Here is a 26,634-nt window from a genome sequence, read left to right as displayed (position 1 = left end):
TGTACAACTTGTATGTATTTGTATTTGCTTTGTATTTCCTGCCCATGTTTCAGTGTGACTCTCCCAATATTAGAATGTGCCCTCCATCCTTTCTGAAAACATTATCTATGATCTTTTTGAATATTGGCTCTAATTTTATTCTAGTCTTCTAGACACTTATTAGACATCTTGGACCATCTCATTCTTTCTGCAAGTCTCTCAATAACTTGCATGTTTCTAATCTCTCACTCTATGCTACATTTTGAGTAATTATATCAGATCTCTCTTAACATTCACCAGATCTCTCTTCTACTTAGCCTCATCTGCTATTAATGGACTATTGTGGGGTTTTTTGTTTTTCAGAGCAGGGGTAGAGGAAGGGAGAGAGAATCCCAAGCAGGCTCCATGCTCAGCATGAAGCCCTATATAGGGCTCAATCCTATGACCCTGCAATTATGACCTGTGCCAAACCAAGAGTCAGATGTTCAACCAAATGAGCCACTCAGGCACCCCTGCTGAGTTTTTAATGGCAGTAAGTACATAATACTTTCAAATATTTCTATTCTCATTTCATAGTGTACTATTGTTTTTATTCTTTTTTGAAAGGGAGAGAACGCATGAGTAGGGGGCAGGGGGAAGGGAAAAGAATGAGAGGGAGAGAGAATAATAAGCCCAAACACACTCAACACAGAGCCCAACATGGAGCACAAGCTCACAACTCTGAGATCGTGACCTGAGCTGAAACCAAGAGTTGGATGCCTAATCGAGTAAGCCACCCAAGTGCCCCCTATTTTTAAACAATTAGTTCTAACTTATTTCACATGGCCTTGCAGACTTTATCTTAGTATCTTATATTCTTAGAGGACAAATACTCCTGATTATTGTGGGGTTTTGGGGGGGGGGGATTGTAGCTCAATGTTTAATTCTACTGGCCACGCACGTGGTAAAGCAGGACACAGTACGGAACACGGAACACAGCTCATGCTGGAGTCTCGGGGCCGAGGGGGTGGAGGAGACAGGACAGGGGCTCCGTGACTGGGTATTCACATATTTAATCTACTTCAGAGTAGATTCTTTCTTCATGCTATTTACAATTTATGACCATGAGCTCATCCTCAGAGAAGATTGTTTCTCTGTGTGAATCTCATGTTTCTGATGTTTGTGCCTGTGCTTTCACCTGTCCAAGGCCAATCTTTAATCTATTAGCTTCCTAATATCCACAGTTGATGAAAAGAGAAATTGGTGGATATGAATAATCTATATTCATTACTCAGCTTCTAATTATTTTTGTTCCTTGAATGTTAAGTCTTTGTTGAATAAGTCAAAAGGAATAAGTGAAAAAAATCAAAATATTGCTGGGAAAGGCCAACTGGCTTTCACCAATAGGCCTCCTTGGACCCATCATCTTAGTAACTTCCCCACAAACCAGAGTATGGCTGTAACTTAGAAGGTGAAAGCATCACATATCGCCAGTACAAAGAAAGGGAGAGAGCCTCCCATCAGAGGAAGCACATAATTGAGCTCAGAAACCAACAGCCTTTTAACTGATGATGAAAAATTTATCTCTCCAGCACACCAGGCTATCTGCAGCAACAGGACTGGCACAGCAGATAAACAGAGGGTGATAAATTACAATCAGGAGAGTGTTTGCTTAACTTGGACACAAAAGGAGGAGGGTTAGCTGGATAAAAAGAAATTTTAATGCTATCAGGCTACAAGACCCGACACATCCAACCTCCCAAATCATTCCTGGCCAATGAAACATGAAGGCTCAAAGTTCACCGCATGTATTACTAGTGTTAGGTTACAGACTCAGATCTTACAGACTTCTGTCTACCAAGTAATTCCGCACATCTCTGCTCTAATTTACCATAAGCTGTTTTATATTTTAACTTTCAAAAGGAAATGAATTCCCCTTGTTTCTAAGTCATTGAGAAAGATATCATCATTTCTTATCTGTAAATATTATCAAACTTGTTAGTGTTGCACTAATGACAATATATATAGTAATATGTTCTTGTAGGGACTATTTTGAAATAGTTTCACATCCACATAAAAGTTTCAAGAATAGTTTAAAGAAGTCCCACATCCCTCCCTAATCCAGATATCCAGTTTCTCCAAGTATCACCAACTCACCAAATTTACATCCCTTCTCTCTCTCTCTCCCCATCTTGCCCCCCACTTTTCTTTCTCTCATTATATACAAGTGTTAGAGTAATGGTAACTATATGGTATTCTTTTTATCTGAAGTGTAATTCATATTTCCTTAACATTTCAGTACTTTGCCCAATGTTGTGATAACAATCCATTTTTCTTCTATTATACTATAAAAGATACAGAAGATCAAGATGGATTTGCAGTATTAGGATATATCCTGGTTTTTACTTTTCAAAATAAATTTCTATAACTCATTTATATACACACCCAACATACATTAATAATTCAACAAATATTAATAACATCAATCTGCTAGATACTAAATTTACAGCAGTCAATAAAACAAGCACAGTCCCAGATCTTAGGGAACTTACCCAATATTTCCTACAATTTACATCCATCATAGAATTTATGGTTAATCAGATCACAAAGAATAAAGATTTTCTTGTGTTGCATATCACACTATCAATTCCATAATCCTTAAAAACTTCAGTGTTTATTAAGTATAATCAGATTAGAATAATTAAAAGTTATATGACCAATCAATAGATCAAATAACATAATTTCAGATGGCATATTAATGTGAAGTATTATCTTGCCATCTGAAATATAAATGAATCACTAGTATTATTTTTATAGTACAAGTAAACTAGTAAAAGTAAAATCGTGGGGATCCCTGGGTGGCGCAGCGGTTTAGCGCCTGCCTTTGGCCCAGGGCGCGATCCTGGAGACCCAGGATCGAATCCCACGTCAGGCTCCTGGTGCATGGAGCCTGCTTCTCCCTCTGCCTATGTCTCTGCCTCTCGCTCTCTCTCTCTCTGTGTGACTATCATAAACAAAATAAATTTAAAAAAGTAAAATCGCAACAGATTTAAATTACATTCGGTATTTTTTTTGGCATCTTAATTTATTCTGTATAAGAGCACTAAATAGTTAATCATACATTGTCCTCCCATGTCCCTCCTCCCCACACAAACTACAGGTAACAAGTTTAAAAAGTAAATCTACTTTCCATGGTGGCAAGTGCTAAATGAGCTGTGAGAGCTACATCTTTAAATAGAATAGTATGGGGGAAATTGCCACCTCATTTTAAATCAGTTTGCTAAGGTCTTTGAAAGAGATGAGGTTTCAGAAATCATTGGATCGAAAAGAATCATAGCTGAAAAGAGGGCATTTTAGGCCAAAAATATCTTGCCAGTAGACTTACAGGAAACACAATGGTTTTAGTAGAAAGAATGCATGCTTTGGAACCACGTGGACTTGGGTCTCAATTCTGGCTTACTCATTATTAATAGAGCATTTTTGCCCTTGGGCGAGATTCTTTCCTTCTCTAACGAAAACAAACGATTCTTTCCTTCTTTAAGGAAAATAAATGCAGAGAATGGAACCTAACTTGAATTGTAAAAAGAATTAGAAAGAACAAACTAACACACAGCATGTGCTCCATCACTAGCACAGATGGACGGTCTAAGTGGGAACCACTTTCTGCAGGAGAAGCCCCCAATGAAGCTCCCTGTCTCCACCATGGACCTGTAGCTTCCCTGGAGTCACCTGCCCAGACTTTGTGTTTGGCATCCAGAACCTCCAGTCTTCACATTTTCTACTAGAGATGATTTGCTTCAGAGAAAGCAGAAACAGTGAGTTGAGAGAAAATGTTACTGCTAAAACGATCAACAACTCCGCTTTTACCCAAATAAAACACACTTGTAGTGTTATTTCTCTTATCCTGACATACACTTAAAAAACATTTTTTCCCCTATAACGGCCACATTCTTTTTCTGACAAATCGGATTTTTTGTAACTTAAAAAGAAAATTTTAAATGAAAATAGCTTCCTTGCCCTGAAGTCAACTATTCTAATTTCCTTTCCAACCAACCATTCATTTTTTAAATTAATGCTCTTTCTACAGACTATTATTTCACATTACCACTACTTTGATAAGAAGTGAACCAATTATAAAACTGGAGGTTAGAACAGCTGTTAAAATGTACACTCAGAACAAGGTTAGCTGCTGCTAATGCAACAGACGTGCCAAGACTCCACTGCAGGGAAAGTCAGACAAACTTTCCAGCCATGGCCAAAGCCAACAACCATTGTAGCACTAATGGCCCATCGCTAATGAGCAAGCTTGGCAGCTAAGCAGGCAAAAATTCAGAAGATGCAAAGACTAAACCATATTCCATTATCTAATTTTTTTTTTTTTAAGACTTCAACGGAAGTCCAGGTAGGAGATGAACTAGCTATAGAAGCAGCCCTTTGTGAAGACAGGCCCATCCCACTTCCAGGAGGGAGCCCACCCTACAGTTCTCAGGGCCAGAAGAGGGCGGGAGCCCTGTCCTGGCCACACTCGGGGCTGGGAACCTCCCGAGGTCGAGGCCTTGCCCAAGTTCACAGGTGTGTCTGGCAGCCAGGCCAGGAGAGTAACACAGCCTCTGGTTTCATGCTCAAACAAGGAGCCAAGTTGGACTGAAGATTTTGAGATCTTTCTGTCTGAGCATGCTGAGTTTATGTGTCTGTTGCACCATTTATGGCACTATAAAAACATCCTTCAGCGTCTGGGCCAAACTCTCCCACAGTCCATGCACCTTCCCAAAGACACCAGGGCCTTTGGAGTCACCTTGCCAGCTCCCTCGCCCTCACGTCCCCAGCACCACGGGCCCATTTCTGACTCCTTCACCCAGAACGACCTAACCTTGCCTCCCCTCTTACTCCCTCCTTGCCCTTTACAGCCACGGCCACACTGTTTGGGGCAGCCCTGTGTGTTCCTGTGCCCTCCTCTTCTCTGCATGTGCTTGGCTCCAACTCTCTCTCTAGAGACCAAGGACCACAGTAAGTCACAAATCAGAATCCTGAAATCACCGCGGCTCAGCCACCCTCCCACAGGTGTGAGCCGGTCACCCGCAGGGCCAGAGTCCTGACCCAGTGAGTGTGCCCCAGCACATAGCTCCTGGCCTCTGACCTCGCTGGGCCCCAGGCAGGGGCACACAGCCCACACGTGTCTCTACCTGGCCTCGGGAGGGACGGTACCTTCCCTAAAGCTCTCCAAACTCGGCTTCCGATCTCAGGGGCTTCTCAGGATGCCTGTGGACAGACAGATGGATGGAAGAAGGGACAAGGCCCAGGCTGTGTGGCACTGGGACCTCTCCTCCTCCTCGGGCTCAAGTTTGGAGGCTTGAAGGCCTGTGGGTGAACAGCCCGGCTGCTGTCTTGGGTGAACCCAGGACAAGGGAGCTAAGGGGAGAGAGGCATCAGCTGGGAAGGTGGCTGGGACACAAAAGCAAGAAGTGAAGGTGCTGTACAATAGCCCCAGGTCAGATCTGAAACCTGGAGCCAACCTCTGCCCTTCCTCCCTTCTCCTTGCCCACACAGACATGGCTTCATGGAGCTGACTGGAAAACATCTCCACAGACGCACCCGGAGGCTGCCTGCAACTCCTCCCGCCTCGGCCCCTCACCCTGCACCCCCACAGGAACTGCGGCTGCAACACATCACAATCCCGGTGCCTGAGGCAAGCCTCCGGGGCCAGCGGCTGCCCCGGAGAGGGTACTGCCCTGCAAGGGGCAAGGGCGCAGCCGCCCCACGCTCAATCCTCTGTCCGTGGGCCTTCCAACTCCAGGAGGCAGGAAGAGCAAAGGCTGCCTTTCTCCAGGCCAGCGCCAGAAGGACAGTAATGAAAATTCTTTTTAAAGCACGTAAGCCAGCCAAACAGCAGTACTGGAAACAGGAAACACTTCTAGAGGTGAGTGGTATCCTTCTAGGGAGTCCTGGGGAGGACGCAGAGATAAGGGGCAGGAGTGAGCACTGGGTGGAGGATGGGAGGGGAGGGCAGATGGAACTGAATGCAGAAGGGCTGAGCTCTCCATGCATCTCCCCTGCTGCCTCCTTCCCCTTTTCCTTCCCACAAAAATAGACCGTCGATGGCTGAGAGCCACAGCAGAGGGCTGAACCCATTGATTAAAACCAAGAAAATGGGTACTGTGTCTGGGGGAAATCCCAGTGTACATGTGGAAGAGTAAAAGGCAGTTTGGAACCTCCACATCAGAAAAGGTAGCCACCTCCCCAACCCCGCAAGGGGTAAGATGCACGTACAGGCACCTCCCTCCTTTCTTTGACAATTAGGAGGGAAGCAGGGTCTGCCTGCGACTTACAAGGGGCCTATTTTGAAAGCTGTCTCTACACCTGCAGAGATGATCAAAACCAATTTTTCCGCTTATCAATGGAGTTCATTCATCAAAACTCATCAGCAAGGGAAGATCACAACTTACCTGAGGAAAAGCCAGAACATGAAAGAAAGGGCTATAATGAACAAACAGAACTGGCCCCAGAAAAAAACATAATTTGTAGGACCCAAGAAAACTTTTAGAAAATTCTAATAAGTATCTTCAGACGGATCTGAAATAAGAGTGTGTCCATAAAGCAAGACCAGGCTGCTATGGAAAAGAAGTCATCAGAGAAAAAGAGCTCTGGACAGGAGAAAAAGAAATAAATTTAGAATTTCTGAAAAGAACCTCAATGGATTTGAGACATAAAATGAACCAAGCTAAATACCAAGGCTGTAAGCGGAAAAAAAATATTGAGAAACATTACAGAACAAAAAGTTGAAAGCCAGGGAAAATAGATCCAGAGGTCCAACATCCAGGCAAGATGAGTTTCAGCAGCAGCTGTAAGGGGAGGGAGCAAAAACTCAGAGCATGAAGAAAAGTCTCCCCCAGCTGACCCAAGTCCTGAGCCACCAAGCTGAAAGGGCCCAAGGAGCCTGGAAGCTGCAGGTGGATGAATGAAGAACACCCACTTAGAGGAATGCTCCATCATCCATGGTCTCCCTCACACCAGAGGGGGTTCTGCAACCTGGCCCCATCATGTACTTGGGAAACCAAAGATGAAGTGAGCTTGTCCTAGGTTTCCTGTACCCAGCCAGACTCCATTATCAGGATTTGGAATGAGAATAGGAAGAGATCACAAGGCTGTCAAAATGATTTTGGGTCAAGTCCCAGCTTGAACTAACTAGCTCACTGATCTGCTAGAGGTTGCTGGGCTTCAGACTCCCTGAAAATGGAGGGAGTATTATGCACTTCCCTCTCTGACCCCCTGCACAGCAGAATCACTCCAGAGCTCCTGAAATGTAGCAGGCCTGAGCCCCACCCCCAGAAATTCAAACTCACAGGCCTGGGATGAAACCAAGGAAATCTTCATCTTAAATTTCCCAGGTGACTCACGTACCCATTGCTGAAAACCACTGAACAGGAAGGTTCTAGAAGCCCCGCTGGCTCTATAGAAGGCAGCCGAGGGCATGGGGAAGAGCAGTCAGCAGAACCTGCATGTAAATCCACTTTCTACCTCTTCCCATCCACGTGATTCTAAGTCTCCTGTTGGAATCTGGCTTTCCTGATGTGTATAAAGGAAAGGATGATGCTTCCCCCCACAATAAGGCAGAAACAAAATTATGCAAGGAGGGGCAGCTGGCTGGCTGCGTTGGTAGAGCATGTCACTCTTGATCTCAGGGTCCTGATTTCAAGCCTCACACTGGGCAGAGAGCCTCCTTGAAAAAAAATTATGCAAGAACCTGGATACAGCAACTGGCACCTAGTAGGTGCTCACAAAATGTAATTATTACAATTCTGTAATTTAGGTAACAAAAAGGCTAAATGAACTAAGAAACATCAGTGACATCTTAAGTTCTCTGATGAACGGCTTAACCAGTGGGACTCTGCTGTATAAACCTGCCCAGGGGGCAGGAGCTAAGAGGGTCCCAGATGCCAATTGTGCCAAGCCCTGGAAGGACAACTGCTTGAAACAGGATGGGGCAGGAGCCCACACCCACTGGGAGGCCCCAGGAAAGGCTTTCCTCCCCAAATGAATAAGCACTGTAGATAAAAAGTCTAGGGAAAAGTAGAATAAAGCTGTAACACTGGCTCCCGGCCAATCCGCCAACAAATTCCAATACAAAACTGTTTCAACTGAGACTTAATTTATTTGAGAGCAACTTGGTGGCAGCACACCACTTATTTTCCTCTCGTGCTAAAAATAAGAATTTCCAAACTGACCTAATTAGGACTAACATCACATCAGCAACATGAATACCTCAGACAAAGAAGGAAAACGTATGGAGAAGTTCATTTTAAAACAAACCTTATTGTTCATATTTTAATTGAGGTGGTTTAAGAATTTAAAACTAAAGAGTGTTTATATACCAAGTATTCACTGGTAATGAAGATTAGAAATTTAAGGCACTCATTTGAAAAGAGTTAACTGACCAAATCAAAGCTCTGAAATGAACATGCAAGATATTTTTTTTTTTAAGTCTTTCTTCCTCCACTGACCAGAAATTCAGAACAATACAAAATTCCTCCTTGTTTTACTCATTCTCGGTATCATTTTTTTTCCACCACACCCTTTTTCTTTGGAGCGCAAATCAAGCCAAAAATAATTTGAGTAAATTCAATCCAATGGAAATGGTTACTACACGTAAAAGAACAGATTTTGAACTCCTTTTAATCTCATCTTTCCAGAGTCAAAGTAAGTAGAGAAGATCTTAATTCACCACAAACATAAACAAGTTTTATAAAGTTTCCCCAAAATCTCTGGAGAGAAGAAAAAAAGAACTAAATTTTTTTCAATCATTTTCTAGTAGTATTCAAGTGGCCCAAAACAGTACAAAATCCCTACTTGAGTGAGAATAGCATTTAATTGGTTTAGAGACCTTGTTTTTCACCTTTAATTTAGGATCCAAATTCTACTTTTGTCCAAGAAGTGAAAATGAGTTTGGCAAACATACCCCAGTGCCCAACTGACAGCTGAACAATAGGCAATCTGGAGGCTGAAATCTACATCTAAAAGTAGGGGATTTGGCTGAGCTGAGAAGTCTGACAGCAGCTGCCCTGACTCTATTAGGCATTACAAATACCGAGGTCCCTCCTCATCATGAATTCTGCTACAAAAAAAGAATGTGATCTGTTCTTTGATTTTGGCCTCCATTTTCATGATAGGAAGTAAATATATATTATTTCTGAAAGCTCTATTTTTCATGAAAAAAAAAAAAGAATTTATGCTACTGCTGGAGGTAAAACAAAGCAACAAGAAAACCAGAATTCCACTATTGCTTACTCTGCTTGTGTCACGCCTCATTAAGCGTCTTCCTGCCTGACATTCTGCAAGTTGCTCCCAATGAGTCCATCTGGTCACTAAGTGATGCTTTCAATGACAAAGGCTCCCTAACATCTCCATCAAAGGCCTGAGTGACACTGAGGAATTCCCATAGGTAATGAGATTATTCTAATCTCTGATTGATGAAGTATTTTTCTAAGTAAGGAAACAGATATGAAGATGAATGGTAGGGGTGGGAGAAGAAAGTAATTACCAGACAAAGGAGGGAAGATGATGCATCTTCTTTGACACATGAATATCTCAAGGTCATAATTATCATGGAAATTTTATACAATTTCTCAGAAGATGCCGCTACAATTTTATAATGCAACACTCCAGGCGAAAAATTCAAAATTAATTGGTTTGGGTCAAAGGTCACGTCGCAATACTAAATTACAGTACAAATGACTGCCAAACTGAAGTTTGGAGAAAGGGTTAAATTAAACATGGACTAGACTGAGTTTCAACTGCATAAAGCATTTTCCATCCCCAAGGGCATCCCAGCTACCTGTCAGTCTTTGAGTGTAACACATTTTTCCAGATCTTTTTGCTTCTGAGAGGAAGTAAGAAGTTTGCTACAGGCCGTTCCTACTTTATTCTGCCTCTCGTTTTGGAATAGAGACAAGATACCTTAAGCTAAACAAAGCTTAAGCTTCTGGGATGATCCCTCAGAGCCTTGGGAAGGGCCCCAAGGTGTGTTCACAACAGGCGTTCTATTAAAAGTTTTGGAAAAGAGTGTTCTTGTGTTCTTTTTTAAGAGAACCCCAACTGTATGCACTTGAGGCCCAACAAAATCCGAATCCCCCCAGGCCTACACTCCACTTCTCCTATCCTTTACCTCATCATCCAATAGCTTCTGGAAATGTCGGGAGGAAAAGGAAGGAACACAACCCTCAGGATGCCATCATGGCCATCAAGATTTTGTCCCAGGCAAGATGTCAAGTAGTTTCTCACTTCTCAGGTTGGGGGCAGGGTAGAGCAAGGGGTTGGGGAGGCACTTCATTATTGCTACAGAGGTTAAAAACCAATTTTGGCAATCAGAACTTTTTTGGAGAACTGACCAAAACATTACTCTTAAGTTGAAAACTCAGTGTATGTTAATTTAACTCCCCATCATAAAACTCTGTACAGAGGGAAATGGCTTTCTTTAAAAAATATATTTTTTTAAATTATGGCAAAATATATGTAACAAAATTTGCCATTTTAACCATTAAGTGCACAGTTCAATAGCATTAAGAACATTAACACAAACGTACAGTCATCGACACCATCCATCTCCAGAACCTTTTCACCTTACAAAGCTGAAATTCCACGTCCGTTAAACATTAACTCTCCTATTCCCCTCCTCCCCCAGTCCCAGGCAACTACCGCTTTACTTTGTCTCTATGAATCTGACTGCTCTAAGTATCTCATATAAGTGGTGAAAATGGTATCATACACTGTTTTGTGACTGGCTTATTTCAACAGGGGTCCTCAAGGTTCATCCATGTTGCAGTGTCAGAATTTCCTTCCTGGGGCACCAAGGGGGCTCAGTCGGCTACCTTCAGCTCAGATCATGATTCTCAGGGTCCTGGGATCAAGCCTCCCCCACCCCAGCATCCATACTCCGTGGGGAGTCTGCTTCTCTTTCCTCCTTTGTCCTCCTTCTCTCCCCACCCCCGCCCCGCTCTTTTTCAATCTCTCGCATAAATAAAATCCTTAAAATTTTTTTGATTAAAGAAAAATTTCCTTCCTTTTTAAGGCTGAAAAATATACCATTGTCTGTACATATATTTTGTTTACCACATTTCGTTTATCCATTCATCTGTCTGTGGGCAACTGCATTGCTTCCACATTTTGGCCATTGTGAATAATGCCATTTTCTGAATAGGCTACAAATACCTGTTTGAACCCCTGCTTTCATTTTTTTGGGGGGTATATACCCAGAAGTGGAATTGTTGAACTGTGTGGTTTATTCTATTCTTCATTTTTTTTTAGAAACCATCATAATGTTTTCCATAGTGACTGTACCATTTTACAATCCAACCAACAGTGCAGAAAGGTTCCAATTTCTCAATATCTTTGCCAACATTTATTATTTTCTGGTTTTTTGTTCTGGGGAGACTTTTTGGTAATGGCCATTCTAGTGAGTATGAAGTGGTATTTCATTATGGTTTTGATTAGTGATACTAAGCATCTTCTTATATGCTTATCAGCCATTTGTACATTTTCTAGTCCTTTGCTTAGGAGGACATAAGTCTCTTGCTCAATATTTTGGACTCCCCATAATTATTAGCCCATTCCAGCATGAATCCACTTATAGTAAATATAAGATAGGGAGCTGCAAGATAGGGAGAAATATCTAGAATTGAAGAAGCAGAAACTGACTTTGTTTATAAACAATAATTGGGTTTGACTCTATTCTTAAAGAACAGGTCTTTGGTTCTGTAACTATGACAAGAAGTAACACATACTGGAATTTCATTGGGTTCCAAGCCTTATACTTGATGCTTTACATACATGGTCCCATTAAATTCTCACAATAATGCTATGAACACAATTAGTAGCCCCTATTTAAGGATGAGAAAATCTGAGATTTGAAATAGCTAAAGCACTTTGCTACAAATCACAGAGATGGGGAACTGAAGAGCTGAAATTCACACCAGCACTGTGGAGTTTAGGGAGCCCAAGTTCTCAGCCATTACATTCTGCTGTCCTAGTGCATCCAGTACATGAGTACAAAGCCCAGGAACGTGTGTGCTAAGCAAACAGCAACACTTTGGGGTAAAAAGTAGAACTCAAAGGCCTTTTAGGGCCATCTTTTATGGACTGAATGTTTGCGCTTCCACCACCACCCCGCCCCCATTCGTATGTTGAAATTTGACCTTTAATGCGATAGCATTAGGAGGTGGTATTTGGATAGGTGAATAGGTTAGGAGAGTGGAGACCTCATGCATGGGATTAGTGCTCTTATAAAAGAGGCTCCAGAGAGTTCCCTTTCCCCTCCTGCCACGTGAGACAGTTGCCTATGAACCAGGAAGCAGGCCCTCCCAGAATCCGCTGGTGCTTTGATCTTGGAATTCCCAGGCTCCGGAAATATGAAAAAAAGGTTTGTACCATGCTTAAACAAAGAGTTTAACAAGATTATAAATCATACAAAAAATTTAATGATTGTAACCAAAAAATTTACAGTATTTTTGTTATAGCAGGCTAAACAGACTAAGACAGAAATTGGTACCAAGAAAAAGGGTGCTGCTGTAACAAATACCTAACCCTGTGGAAGCGGCTTTGGAACTGGGTAATGGTAGACCCTGGAAGAGTCTGGTGGTGCATGCTATCTCACTCTACCATGTAAGGATCAGTAAGGATGATTCTAGTGAGGACTAACTTAAGAGAAATACAGAAAGGGATGTGGTCTCAATGTTTGTGTCCCCTCCCCCCAAATTCATATGCTGAAACCCCAATCTGCCAAGTGATGGTAACAGTAGGTGGGACTTTTGGAAGGTGATTAGATCACGAGCCCTTATGCATGAGATTAGTACCCTTACAGAAGGCGGCACAGAGAGTTCACGAGGCTCTTGTGCTAAGCGAAGATACAAGAACCTAGCCCCCTGGAAGAAAGCCCTCACCTGACCATGCAGGCACCCTAATCTTGGCTGTCCAGCCTCCAGAACTGTGAGAAATACATTTCTGTTTTTTATGAGCTACTCAATCTGTGGTATTTTGTTATAATCAGCCTGGAAGGACCAAAGACAGAAAGCTTCCATTTTCTTGGAGAATACTTAGGTAATCATGAGCGCAATGTGTGCAGAAATACACTCTGGTGGTGGTAACAGTCACTCTGATGAGGTTTCAGATGGAAATGAGGACGTTACTGCAAACTAGAGAAAGGGCAATCTTTGCTGCAAAGTGACAAAGAAGCTGGCTGCCTTGCATTGGTGATCCATTGTTTTGTGGAAGGTTGAACTTTGAAGTGATGAACCTAGATATTTACCTGAAGAAACCTCTAACAAAGTGTTAGATATGCAGGCTGGAACTGGTCTGGTTTCCCAGATTCACAACTAGAGAAGAGTTTGCCTCAGGACGAATGGTACCTTATGTTTCACTCACAGCTCATTTAGATGATACTTAAATGAGACTTTGGACTTTGAAAGTTGATGCTGAAGGACTTCAGACTTCTGAGGCTATTCAGATGAATGAATGTGTTTTGTATTTGAGAAGGACATGAATTCGGGCAGGGCCAGGGAAAATGTTATGGACTGAATGTTGGTGGCTCTCCAACTTGATATGTTGAAATCTCAACCCCCTCCCCCTCCCCCCCCCCCCCCCCCCCGCCATGGGATGTTATTAAGAGAAGGGCCTTTGCAAGGTGAACAGGTTGAGACACCCATAGTAAATGCCTGAGAAAAAAGAAGAGAAACATCTTGCTCCACTCAACTGGCACCAAACAGCTCTCCAAAGGAGTGGTTTCAGAATCCTCTAACAGAAAAATTCTAGATAGAGGAAGGATTTTTTCAAATATTTTTTTCAGGGATCCCTGGGTGGCGCAGCGGTTTGGCGCCTGCCTTTGGCCCAAGGCGCGATCCTGGAGACCCGGAATCGAATCCCACGTGGGGCTCCTGGTGCATGGAGCCTGCTTCTCCCTCTGCCTGTGTTTCTGCCTCTCTCTCTCTCTCTGTGATTATCATAAATAAAAAATAAAAAAAATTATTAAAAAAAATATTTTTTTTCAAATATTTCACATAACAAATATAAAATCCTTAGGAATAAAGTTAAGACATAAGAATGTATTCAGTTAAGACAATGCTATGTTAGGGATCCCTGGGTGGCTCCATGGTTTGGTGCCTGCCTTCGACCCAGGGCTTGATCCTGAAGTCCCAGGATCGAGTCCCACGTCAGGCTCCCTGCATGGAGCCTGCTTCTCCCTCTGCCTGTGTCTCTGCCTCTCTCTCTGTGTCTCTCATGAATAAACAAATAAATCTTAAAAAAAAAAAAAAAAAAAGACAATGCTATGTTATAATCAAAGGCTATATAATCACATGAGTGGCTGCAAAGTTTTTCCTTCTCATTAGCTTCAATAATATCAGAATTAAAATAATATTTTTAAGCATTTCATCTACCTCAATAAAGGTATTATTTAATCTTTGAGCAAATCCTAGTATCAAACTGCAGATTTATATAAAATGATAAATTACCCAGTTTATATCAAGATTTCTAACAGATCTAGACAGATTACCTACATCATTTAAAGTAAGATTCTAGGGGCGTCTGTGTGGCTCAGTTGGTTAAAGCATCTGCCTTCAGCTCAGGTCACAATCCCAAGGTCCTGGGATCGAGACCTGCATCAGGATTCCCTGCTCAGTGGGGAGTCCGCTTCTCCCTCTCCTCCCCACTCATGCTGTCTCTCACTATCTCTGTCTCTCTCAAATAAATAAAATCATTAATTAATTAATTAAAATAAAGTGAGACTCTAATTGGCAGCAACCATGGGAGTGAGCTCGGAAGCAGGTCCTCCCTCCCGGTGAACTCCAGGATGACAACAGCCTCATGACACACGCTGAGTCATGGGCTCCCAGTGATGCTGGGCCCAGACTCCTGACCCACAGAGGCTGTGACACAGTAACTGTTGCCTTAAGCCTCCAAATGTTGGAGTGATTTATTACACAACAATATAACTAATACAGTTACCCTTTTAAAAATCATCTTAATGATGAAGACAGAGTGCTTATACTTCTTTCAGTTTCTAAATTTCCATTTTAGGATGAAATACTCCTTACAATGCAGAATCAAATTTTTGTTGTGTGAACGTTATAAAACCTTGAACTGAATTTAATAAAATTTGATTCAAATTTTAAAAACAAGAGGAAGAAATATTAAGACACATAAGGAGACATGGGGGGCTGTGCCAGTATGGCAGGATGACAATGTGAAGAGGTAGCAGGAAGGGGACTGTCTGCAAGCCAAGGAGAGTGGCCTCTGATAAGACCAAACCTCCTAGCATCTTCATCTTTGGCTTCTAGCCTCCAGAATGGAAAGAAAATAAATTCCTGTTGTTAAAGCCAACAATAACAACAAAATAGGATTCTATTATAAGGAACATTTTAAGATACAAATGAGATAAGATCATTGAAAACACATCTGATAAGCTACCAAAGCAGAAGCAACTTTTTCTTGGCAAAGATCCCAATGACTGATACCGCCCTGGGATGAACTGCCAAAGGAGGCCCAGCAGCACCAGGGTCAGACCTCCTGAAGACAGCAGCCAAGGTGGGATCTCAGGCCCACACCACCACTCACAATTCAGAGGAGGAAGCAGAATGGAGGTCACAGGGGTTCGAGTCAGCCGTCCACTCCAAAAGCCAGTTACCCTCGTGACAGAGACAAGCAGGCTGATGTCCTGTCCTGAGGCAGGGCTCTGGCCACACAGATAGCAAGAGGTTGGCAGCATCTCTCCCCTTTCTAAGGAGGTCAGGATGCTATTTGGTGAAGGAGCGCCATGGCAATCAGCCCAACCCACTGCCTTGCCCCATGCCCCCACCACACCTGGCCTAACCCTGTTTATGTTTCCCAGTTTTGTCTTTTGCCTCTAGCTTTCTAGGTTTTAGAAAACCTAGTTTCTCAAAAAGCTTCCTTACTTTCAAATAATGCAATACCTCCCCACCTCTCAGGGATCCCCGTTCATCTTAACCACCATCACCCATCGAGAAACACAGCACTGAAAACCAGAACAAATAACAGAACACAAACAAGGCATTTCTACCAAATGGCCCCAAGCAACTGAGACAAGGAGGTCTGAAAGTAAGAGAAGGTAGAGAAGAAGTGAGCTCAACATACAGGGAGAAATGCCACCGGAAGTATAACAGCTCACTATGTTACATGACATCACACAATTTATAAAGCCCTTTGTATACATTACCTCCTATATCCTCCAAACATTCCCTTATTTGTGATCCCACAACCAGTAAGTAGTGGAGCTGGGATGTCTGAAATTCATGCCTTTGGTCTGAAAAAGTATAGCATTAGCACTTCTCAGAAATCTCTAATTTGGGGACACTTGGGTGGCTCAGTGGTCGAGCATCTGCCTTTGGCTTAGGGCATGATCCCAGGGTTCTGGGATCAAGTCCTGCATCAGGTTCCCCACAGGGAGCCTGCTTCTCCATCTGCCTATGTCTCTACCTTTCTTTCCATGTCTCTCATGAATAAATAAATAAAATCTTTTTTTAAAAAAAAAAACCCTCTCATTTCTACCAGAATGTCATATAATCCATCTCTTCCCATTAACTGAATGGCAGTGGAAAAAAAAAAAAAAAACCTGGTATCTCTCATCACATTTAGGAAACTACATAATAATGAAAGAATTATAATTAAAGGAAGGTCAACTCCAAACTCTGACTGCAGCTACTGTAAACACACCACCCCAACTACCCAGGAGATCAATAAAAAAATCTCAGCCCATACATTCCAATATTCCAGAGCCCTCTCCCACAGGAAGTCACAATGAAGCCTAAACCCCTCTGCCTGGAGTCCATTTCCATGGGAACTCTGCTCTTTAGATCATACACCCTTCCACCAGTAGTCATCACATTCACACTTACTCATTTTTAAAAGTCTAAGTTTAGTTTTTTAATCATAAACATAGTAGTTTTCTTCACACTACCTTCTTAAATCTGCACAGTCTTAGTCATGGTCTTCAATGTTTTGTGGAACAGACAAGAAAAAGCAAAGGAAAAAGGCCGCTTTTACTCAGCATTTTGCATCCCATCTCCAGCTGCCACAGGGGGAGACCGGTTGAGGGAAAGTGGAAATATGTCATGACACCTCCTCGAATACAGGTGGCACCAAGAACAAAGTGTCAGTCTCTTTAACCCAACGCTTCCCATCTCAGAGAAAATAGAGGGAGGGCAGGCGAAACCCAGTCCACACAAAACCAGCTAGCAGATGGTAGGTCAGAGGGCACCAGGGAGCAGCAATGCCTCTCACAACAGGTGGGTAATCCGAAGGATGACAAGGGCAAGAAGGCTTAATCAAGCCTGGAGGACTCAGAGACTTCCCTCAAATTTACTGTGATCCTTATCACAGGGGTCTGCTCACGTTGGGAAAGAGCTTGGGAAAACTCACCAAGCTCCCAACGTGATCTGTGCTCTTTATACTTCAGTAAAAAGATTCTTTTTTTAAGTTTTTTCTTTTTTAATTACTCCTTACTTAGCAAATCTCAAAGGAGAAAACTCTCCAAATTAAGCTCTACTTTCTCCTATGGCAGGAGAAAAAGATTGCCTCTTTACTTCTTAACAGTGAAGATGGAGAAACAAAGAACTCCTCATGGTTGGCTAGATAGTACAAAAGCAGGAGCGAGAACAAAGACCCAGCCAACCACAGCTTCAGATAAAGCTGCAGAACAGCAATGGAGACAAAAAAGTAAGGGCCCAGAAACAAACCCTGAAGAACACAGTGAAAACTACTCATGCTGATCTACAATATCAGGGCAAAAGAGCATTTAGCTGTGGGTAATAGGAGTGAGGTGTTTTTCTGTTATTTTTTCAGGACAATAAACAGAAAGATTTGAGAATCTTAATCATTTGAAAGGTAATTGCAGAACTATCAGACTAAGTGGGAAAAAATGGCACTAAAAGTTTACTTAGAATCTAACATGTGCCAGGTGCAGTGCCAAGCTATTCCTAGTATTTCAGGCTCACAACTAAATTTGAGGTGGAGATTTTATTGCCCCCATTTTACAGATGAGAAGGCTGAGGCTTGGAAAATTTGCAAAAGAGCATACCTACAATAAGGAGTTCGTGGAGAAAAGATTTGAATCAAATCGAATTCCAAAGATGATGCTCCTCCCAGTACACTACCCCAGATTGTCAGGCAGCTTGGAAGAAAGTTTGTTAACAAGACAGAAAAACTCTGAGTTTTTCTGAAATAACAATTAGGTGAAGAGAAACAGACTTATAGAGAGGCTTGCCTAAGGAAAAAGGCAAATTTCTCAGAACACAGCCCTGAATCTAATAACTAATAATTTTAAATTTCTGAACTGTTAAGAATTTTAGAGCTAATGGGGACCTTGAGGTCAACTCAGTTTTCACGGAAAAAAAAAAGGAGTAAAAAACATATTTCAATACATTTCCCATCTCTCTTTTTCATTCAACAGTTGTCAACAAATGTTTGCTGAGTGCCTGCTATGTGTTAGAGCATCGACAAAATTCTAATCAATCATCTGCTTTAATTTTCCACCTAAAAGACCTAAATTATGCACACTGGATATACAGTCATTCTTTCTTTCTTCAACCTGCCCAGATAGACTTACCAAAAAGTGCATCAACTATTGTTAATGGGGATCCCTGGGTGGTGCAGTGGTTTGGCGCCTGCCTTTGGCCCAGGGCGCGATCCTGGAGACCCAGGATCGAATCCCACGTCGGGCTCCCAGTGCATGGAGCCTGCTTCTCCCTCTGCCTATGTCTTTGACTCTCTCTCTCTCTCTGTGACTATCATAATTAAATTAAAAAAAAAAATGAAAAAAAAAAACTATTGTTAATGAAGCACTGAATATAAGCACCAATCCTAGGAGAAGTAAAAATTCTACAGAAATTTTCATCCTGGGGCACCTGGCTGGCTCAGTCAGAAAAGCAGGCAACTCTTGATCTCAGGGTTGGGAGTTTGAACCCAATGTAGGGTATAGACATTGCTTATATAAATAAATCTTAAAAAAAGAAAAAAGAAAAAAGGAAAGAAAAGAAAAAGGAAAGAAAGAAAAGAAAAAGAAAGAAAAGAAAGAGAAAAGAAAAGAAAGAAAAGAAAAGAAAAGAAAAGAAAAGAAAAGAAAAGAAAAGAAAAGAAAAGAAAAGAAAAGAAAAGAAAAGAAATTTTCAGAGCACCTATGTGGCTTAGTCAGCTGAGTGACTGACTCTTGGTTTCAGCTCAGGTCATGATCTCAGGGTCATGAGATCAAGCCCCACATCAGGCTCCAGGCTTCATATGGAATCTGTTGGAGATTCTCTCTCTATCCCTCTCTCCCTGTACCTTCCACCACTCGTTCTCTAAGAAAAATGAAAAATAGAGAAAAACTAATTTTCATACTAAAAAAAAAAATCTTGGTACCATCATAGCTTTCCAAGAGTCTTTTACTTCATTTAGGCAAGGACTGTATGTAAGGCCCTGTCCCAGAAGTAATCACAGTCCACTAATAGTCATTTGTATTAACAAGATTCATAATGTTTTAATGTATGATTCTGATAAGAAAAAGAACTTCCACGCTTTTCCAGAAGCATTCTTTGAGACTACATTAGGTTTAATTTTCTTAATTTTGGAAAAAAAGGAACTAAATTTGATCCCAAATTGCTTCGACTTTACAGTTCCAGTAAGGATGATCCCCTCTCTCTCTCTCTCATACACACACACAGAGACACACACACACAGATGAATAACATGGTATTTGCAAAACTCCAAAATTATTGAATCTCCTGATTTAAACACAGGAAAATAGGTTTAATGTACAAAAATAAAAAGCTAGCAAAATTAAATTTACCACTTACACATCCATCCAGTAAATGAAAAATTAGCACCAACCATCATTAGACAAAATAATAGGCTCATTTCCTCCAAACCATATCTCTATATTTTTTTCTCTTTAGTTGTGAATGCTTCTTTGACCCTGTTTCATTGAAATACAATTTTATATTTCCCTAAATTGATTTAAGGTAGGAATGCCTGGCTGGCTCAATTGGTAGAGCATTTGACTCTTGATTTCGGCTCAGGTCATGATCTCAGGGTTATGAGATCAAGCCCCACATGGTGCTCCATGCTCAGCATGGCGTCTGCTTGAGATTCTCTCAAGCTCTCTCTGCCCCTCTCCCCACTTGCCCTCGCACTCTCTCTCTTGCTTTAAAAATAAATTTTAAAATAAATTAAATAGGGATGTCTGGGTGGCTCAGCGGTTGGGCAGCTGCCTTCGGCTCAGGTCATGATCCAAGATCAAGTCTCACATCGGGCTCCTGCAAAAAGCCTGCTTCTCCTTCTGCCTGTGTCCCTGCCTCTCTCTCTCTCTCTCTCTCTCTCTCATGAATAAATATTTTTTTAAAAATAGTAAACCTAATAAGCAATTTTTAAAAATTTATTTAAGGTGGATTAGGGGTCCTCTAAACATTAAAAATATTTATAATTTGCTAATGAAGATGCTTTTAAACTTTATTAAGTCTTCATAGTAAAGAGCATCTACAAAAACATTTACAGCTAACATTATACTTCCTGGTGAAGACTGAATAATTTCTACCTAAGATAAGCCAACATTGTCTTGGAGGTGCTAGCCAATGTGATAAGGCAGGGAAGATTGGTTAGCTAACCTAGCCAGGATTCAAATATCGGACTCACAGACTATCACATGCTCTGAGGCAGAAGCTCCATGAAGAAGCAACTGATAAAAAGGCTTCTTTCATTTTTTTTTGGTTCACTCAGTTACAGGAACATAGCAAACATCCCAATGAAGATATCCAATTAGAAGCTAACAACAATGGACCCACAAGAGAGTTCCCAACTAGAGGTGTATTAACTGGACAGAAATGGAGATGTATAAATGGTAGTTGAAGGCAGGGGTAAAAATGTGATTATCCCAAAAGGATAAAGAGGGCCAGGGATGGTCCCCTAAGGAGAATGTCCTCTTATAACAGTGGGAAGAAGATGGAGAATCCAAAGGGCAACAGGAAAGGAATGACAACCAAAGAAAGAAGAAAGCCAAGAGAAAGGGGCTAGGCCAGAAGCCAATGGTAGCAGATGCTTCAAGGAAGAGAAAAGAGACAAAAATGTTCAAGGAAACAGAGTTGCTCTGAGAAAGATGTACATGAGAACAATCTCTTGGACAAAATTTATTTTTCTAATTCATATCTGGCACAGTTCTTTTTTAAAGAAGCTAAGTATTTCTATTCTTAAGCTTTTTTGTTATCTTTAAACCTGAAACACTTGCTTTGCTTCAGAACCAAAGGGCTATACCAATTACAAGATGCAGGAATATCATAAAATAAAAGATATTTTTAAGCCACTGATATTACAGACCACAGATAAAATACAGCCTTATGCTTTTGAGCAACATTATCTTTTTCATTGATGCCCAGAAAAGAGGGTCAACTGCCCTCCAGGAATTAAGAGTATAAAATTTAGGGGAGTCTGCATAGCGCAGATGGTTAAGCACCCAACTCTTGATCTCAGCTTGGGTCTTGCTCTCAGGGTCATGAGTTCAAGCCTGGTGTTGGACTCCGTGCTGAGTATGGAGCCTCCTTAAAAATTAAAATTAAAATTTTAAAAAAAAAGGGACACCTGGTTGGCTCAGTGGTGTAGCATCTGCATTCGGCCCAGGGTGTGATCCTGGGGTCTCAGGATCAAGTCCTGTATCAGGCTCCCTGCATGGAGCCTGGAGCCTGCTTCTCTCTCTGCCTGTGTCTCTGCCTCTCTCTCTAGGTCTCTCATGAATAAATAAAATAAAAATCTTTAAAAAAAAAAAAAAGATATAGAACTTAACCATGGCTCCTAAAAGACCAAAGAAGTGGCCCAGTGGTAACAACACAAAATTTGGTCTCTCTGGGCTACCTTCCAACAGGACTTAGGTCTGGGCTGCAGAGGTCCTGAGGATATCACTGCAGCAATGAATACACACATACTCAAAAGGGGACCCAGCTGTATTATCCTATTCCCAACAACCAGGAAGGGAATCATAAGACCTAGGAACAAGGAAAATCAAAACCAGTTTGACCAGATGTGTTTAATGTACAATGTAGTACTCACACATGCAAGGCACCATCATGGCCAATACAGAGAGGAAATACAAATGAGCACTTCAATCTCAAACTACAATAACTTAACACATAGTTATTTTGTGTGTAAAGAGAGAAAGTATTAGACCAAATTATTTTAGTCTATATACAACACAAATGTTAAAGAAAAAAAAAAAAGTCTCCTGGCTCTCTGCACCTGCTCCTTCCCATTTGACAGACAGCTGCATCTTTTGGTGCAGTGCCAGCCGCATCCCCAAGACACAACGGTGAAGATAGGAATAAATGGATTTGGCCGTACTGGGCCACTTTTAACTCTGGCAAAGTGGATACTGTTGCCATCAATGACCCCTTCATTGACCTGAACAACACTGTCTACATGTTCCAGCATGATTCCACCCACAGCAAATTCAACAGCACAGTCAAGCCTGAGAAGAAGAAACCTGTCATCAATGGAAAGCCCATCTCCATCTTCCAGAAGTGAGATCCCACCAACATCAAATGGGGTGATGCTGGCACTATGTTGTGGAGTCCAATGAGGGCTTCACCACCAGGGAGAGGACTGGGGCTTTGAAAGGAGAAGCCAAGAGGGTCATCATCCCTGCCCCTTCTGCTAATGCCCCATGTTTGTGATGGGCATGAACCATAAGAAGTATGACAACTCTATCAAGATTGTCAGTAAAGAGTAGCCCCGGTGGCTTAGTGGTTGAGCGCCACCATCAACCCAGGGCATGATCCTGGAGACCCGGGATCAAGTCCCACGTCGGGCTCCCTGCACAGAGCCTGCTTCTCCCTCTGTGTTGCTGCTTCTCTCTCTCTCTCATGAATAAATAAAATCTAAAAAAAAAGATCATCAGCAAAGCCTCCAGCACCACCAAGAGCTTGGCCCCTCTGGCCAAGGTCATCTATGACAACTTTGGCACAGTGTGGGGGACCCATGACCACAGTCCATGCCATCACTACCACCCAGAAGACTGTGGACAGCCTTCTGGGAAGCTATGGCATCATGGTCAAGGGGCTACCCAAAACATCATCCTTGCTTCTGCTGGCACCACCAAGACTATAGACAAGGCCACCCTAAGCTTAATGGGAAGCTCACTGATATGGCCTTCAGTGTCCCCACTCCCAACACCTCAATCATGGATCTGATCTGCCTCTGGGAAAAAGCTGCCAAATACAGTATCAAGAAGGTAGTGAAGCAAGCACTGGGGGGGGGGGCCTTTAAGAGCATCCTGGGCTACACTGGGGATCAAGTTGTCTCCTGTGACTTTAACAGTAATACCCACTATTCCACCTTTGATGCTGGGGTTGGCATTGCCCAAAGTGACCACTTTGTCAAGCTCATTTTCTGGTATGACAATGAGTTTGGCTACAGCAACCAGGTGGTGGACCTTGTGGTCCACATGGCCTCCAAGGAATAAGAGCTCCTGGATGACCAGCCCCACTGAGAACAAGAGGAAAAGAGAAGCCCTCAGCTGCTGGGGAGTCCCTGCCCCAATTCATCCCCCAACACGCTAAGAATCACCTGACCTCCACAAAAGATTCCATCCCAGACCCCCTCAAAAAGGGAAAGGGCTCGGGAAGCCCTACCTTATCATGTACTATCAATAAAGTATACTGTACACCCCCAACAAAAAGTCTCCAACGTCCTCAAGAGGTACAGAGTGAGAGAAACAAATTTGAAGAAAACAAATCCTAATTGCCCTCAGAGAATTCTCTCTGAATTACTTTGGCAGATGCCTCAATTCTCTAATTTTTCTTGTGTGTGGACAGGGATTTAATGATTAATAATACACAGGACACAGATTGCTATCAGTATCTGTATTCTTCAAAATTAAACCTGAGTGGTCTATTCCATGTACACATGATGAGTGGGTGGTGGGGAAAGAGTCACCGTCATTTTTCCAAACTGATGATGGGTGGTGGGGAAAGGGTCACCGTGTCCTCTTTCCAAATTGTGATTCCTGTTCACAGAACAACAGGCTCACACAGGCTTAGGACATGTATATACAAGACAAGACACATCAAAACAGAGAGGAGAACATTTTGGCAAAATGGCTTGAACTGTTCAACCTAAACATTTCCCTTCTCTCATTAGTGCAAGCTCTCTCTCTCGCTGAATTACTTATTTTTCCACTTACAGATCTTCTATATATTATAAGGTATATTTTTCATCTTCAAAGGCTCTTCTATCTTCTCTAGTATTTATAGGAGCAGTGAATTTTCTACCTCAATTAATTGCCCCTGGTTTCACTATACACACCTTCCAAATAGGAATTTAAGTAACTTTTTATAGATCCCTCAAATCAAAGATACAACCATGATATTAATTCCCGGAAACTTTCTTTACTCTCAATTCCACCTAAAAGTGAGAAAAATGAGTAAGATCACTGAAATTGGTAATGTTATATTTTAATCTTTAAGTCTATGACACAGAAATCTGATATATTTAGTTTCTTTTACTTAAATACAGGCTCTGTAGTTTGTTCAGTTTTAAAAGAAAGTCACAGTAATATCCAGATGAACGACCTCTTCAATTTCAAAAACAAAAAACTCTAGTGATCTAAGAAAACTAATAAAAAAAAATAAGCTGGAGAAAAACTATAAAATAGGAAAAAAATATTTAAAATATCAGCAACAGGGGCACCTGGTCGGCTTTGTTTGTAGAGCATGTGATTCTTGATCTTGGGTCGCAAATTCAAGCCTCACACTGGGCATAGAGCTTACATTTTAAAAAATGAATAAAATATCAGCAACAGCACCTGAATCATTTACAAAGGCTCACATGGATTTGACTTGACTGATTCTAATATATATGTAACACATGCATATGTATTTAGCCTTTTAAAAAACCAATGGACAGGGGGCGCCTTAATGGCTCAATGAGTTGACCATCCCACTCTTGATTTCAGTTTGGCTCAGGATCGCAAAGCCCTGCTTCAGCTCTACTCTGTGCACATGCTGGCACTCTCTCAAATTTTTTTTAAAAAAATTGACAGGACAATTAAGTCACACCTTTAATTAGCTAATTTAATTAGCAGGGAGGAGTATTTATAAAAGTGCATTTTCATATTGGGATTTTGGGCACACTGTCAAAGGGTTGAATAAGCTAGAAGGCATCCATCCTATGAATACCAACTGTGTGGCATTTCACGAAAATTCTTAGCCATATGTAACAAATATCAAGTCAGGGAGGACAAAGAACCTCACGGGAACTCATTCTACCAAAACCACTACTGCATTCTCAAATTTTAAATTTTTCTAAGATTTCATTTATTTATTCATGAGAGACACAGAGGAAGAGGCAGAGGAAGAGGCAGAGGAAGAGGCAGAGGCACAGGCAGAGGGAGAAGCAGGCTTCCTGTGGGGAGTCCCATGCAGGACTCAATCCCAGGACCCCAGGATCGCGACCTGAGCCAAAGGCAGAAGCTCAACCACTGAGTCACTCAGATGCCCTAAAGGTGTTATTTAAAAAGTATATCCATCTTTGAGCAAATCCTGATATCAAACTGACTTATATAAAATTATAAATTAGTACCCAATAATGGCTCCTGGGCACCATTACTATGTAAGAAACTGCCTCACCTATTATTCCCCAGGCTTTCCAACAAGAGGCAGAAGATACCTCAATCCAAACACAGTAAACTCTCTAAAATGAAAGGTATAATCTCATTATCTAGAACTACAGAATCTCCCTCATTAAGCCATAAACTGAAGGCAGGGCACTTACCAAAAAATTTTTATAGTGAACAATAGAATCCAAAAATCTAATGCCCGCCCTTATAGAAAAATAGCTTTCTTCCAAGATTTACTCCACCTAAGTGAGGGAAATCAGCAAACACAGTCTTTCCCCACCACTGGAGGGACAAGCAGACACTCCCCGCAAGGGTACCCAACACCTGAGCAGACGACCCCTCAGCAGTGGGGTGAACGTGACTTAGAAGTAGAACGAAGGCAAGGATGGTCAGCTAATTCCTTCTTACAGCTAGCCACAGTCACATCCTTAATTAGCACTGCTTGCCAAAGTCAACCTCTCCAGGTCACGGTAACAAAACAGAAGCAGCCATCCCAAGACTTTGAAAACCAAGTTTACCAAAAGGAGTATGTTCAGTTTTAACCTTAACACCCTAAACCACTTCCCTTGTTTTCTGAGCCAAATCCCATATGATTTAGCACAACCTGGCCAGGAAATAGCTGAGGGATAAACTGTTTTCCCTTTTACAAGAAACAATGATATTCAAGAAAGGCCTTGCACCAGGGGCGGTGGGAGGATGTCACTCACCTCTTATTCCTGTGTCCTCCAGCCATCTTCCCTGCCTCACTTTCCATGTTTGACCGTTCATCCCTCCAGCTGCCAGAATGCCATGCTTCCTGCATCTCAAGCTCTCCAATTTTAGAAAGTTATCATAAAGTAATATGGAAATCATTTCAAGCCCACGTTGCTTCTATGGGTAATAAACTATGAAACTTTCAAAGAACAGCAAATCCTTGTTTCACATAGTTCTGAGTACAGAGAAAGCTGGAAAGCTTACCTTTTCAGTAACTCTAATGCAACAATCAAGAAGTGAGGAAAGGGGCACTGGGGTGGCTCAATGGTTGAGCGTCTGCCTTGGGCTCAGGG

General features: G+C 41.9%; 1 protein-coding gene, 1 long non-coding RNA gene and 1 pseudogene across 4 annotated transcripts in view; 2 read left to right on the top strand and 1 right to left on the bottom strand.

Moving 5' to 3' along the window:
- TIAM2 (TIAM Rac1 associated GEF 2) overlaps positions 1-26,634 on the bottom strand; it is a 218,560-nt gene that overhangs the window by 158,702 nt on the left and 33,224 nt on the right. The gene's annotated exons all lie outside the window — the stretch shown is intronic.
- LOC121483097 lies at positions 12,231-13,850 on the top strand. The gene is made up of 3 exons (XR_005985691.1): positions 12,231-12,367; positions 12,465-12,609; positions 13,790-13,850. It is a non-coding gene; the product is annotated as an uncharacterized LOC121483097 (long non-coding RNA).
- Positions 16,942-23,760, top strand: LOC121477930 (annotated as a pseudogene).

The sequence above is a fragment of the Vulpes lagopus genome, chromosome 2, assembly GCF_018345385.1.
Source record: "Vulpes lagopus strain Blue_001 chromosome 2, ASM1834538v1, whole genome shotgun sequence".
NCBI classification, from domain to species: domain Eukaryota; kingdom Metazoa; phylum Chordata; class Mammalia; order Carnivora; family Canidae; genus Vulpes; species Vulpes lagopus.
This window is presented reverse-complemented; position numbering and strand designations above follow the sequence as displayed.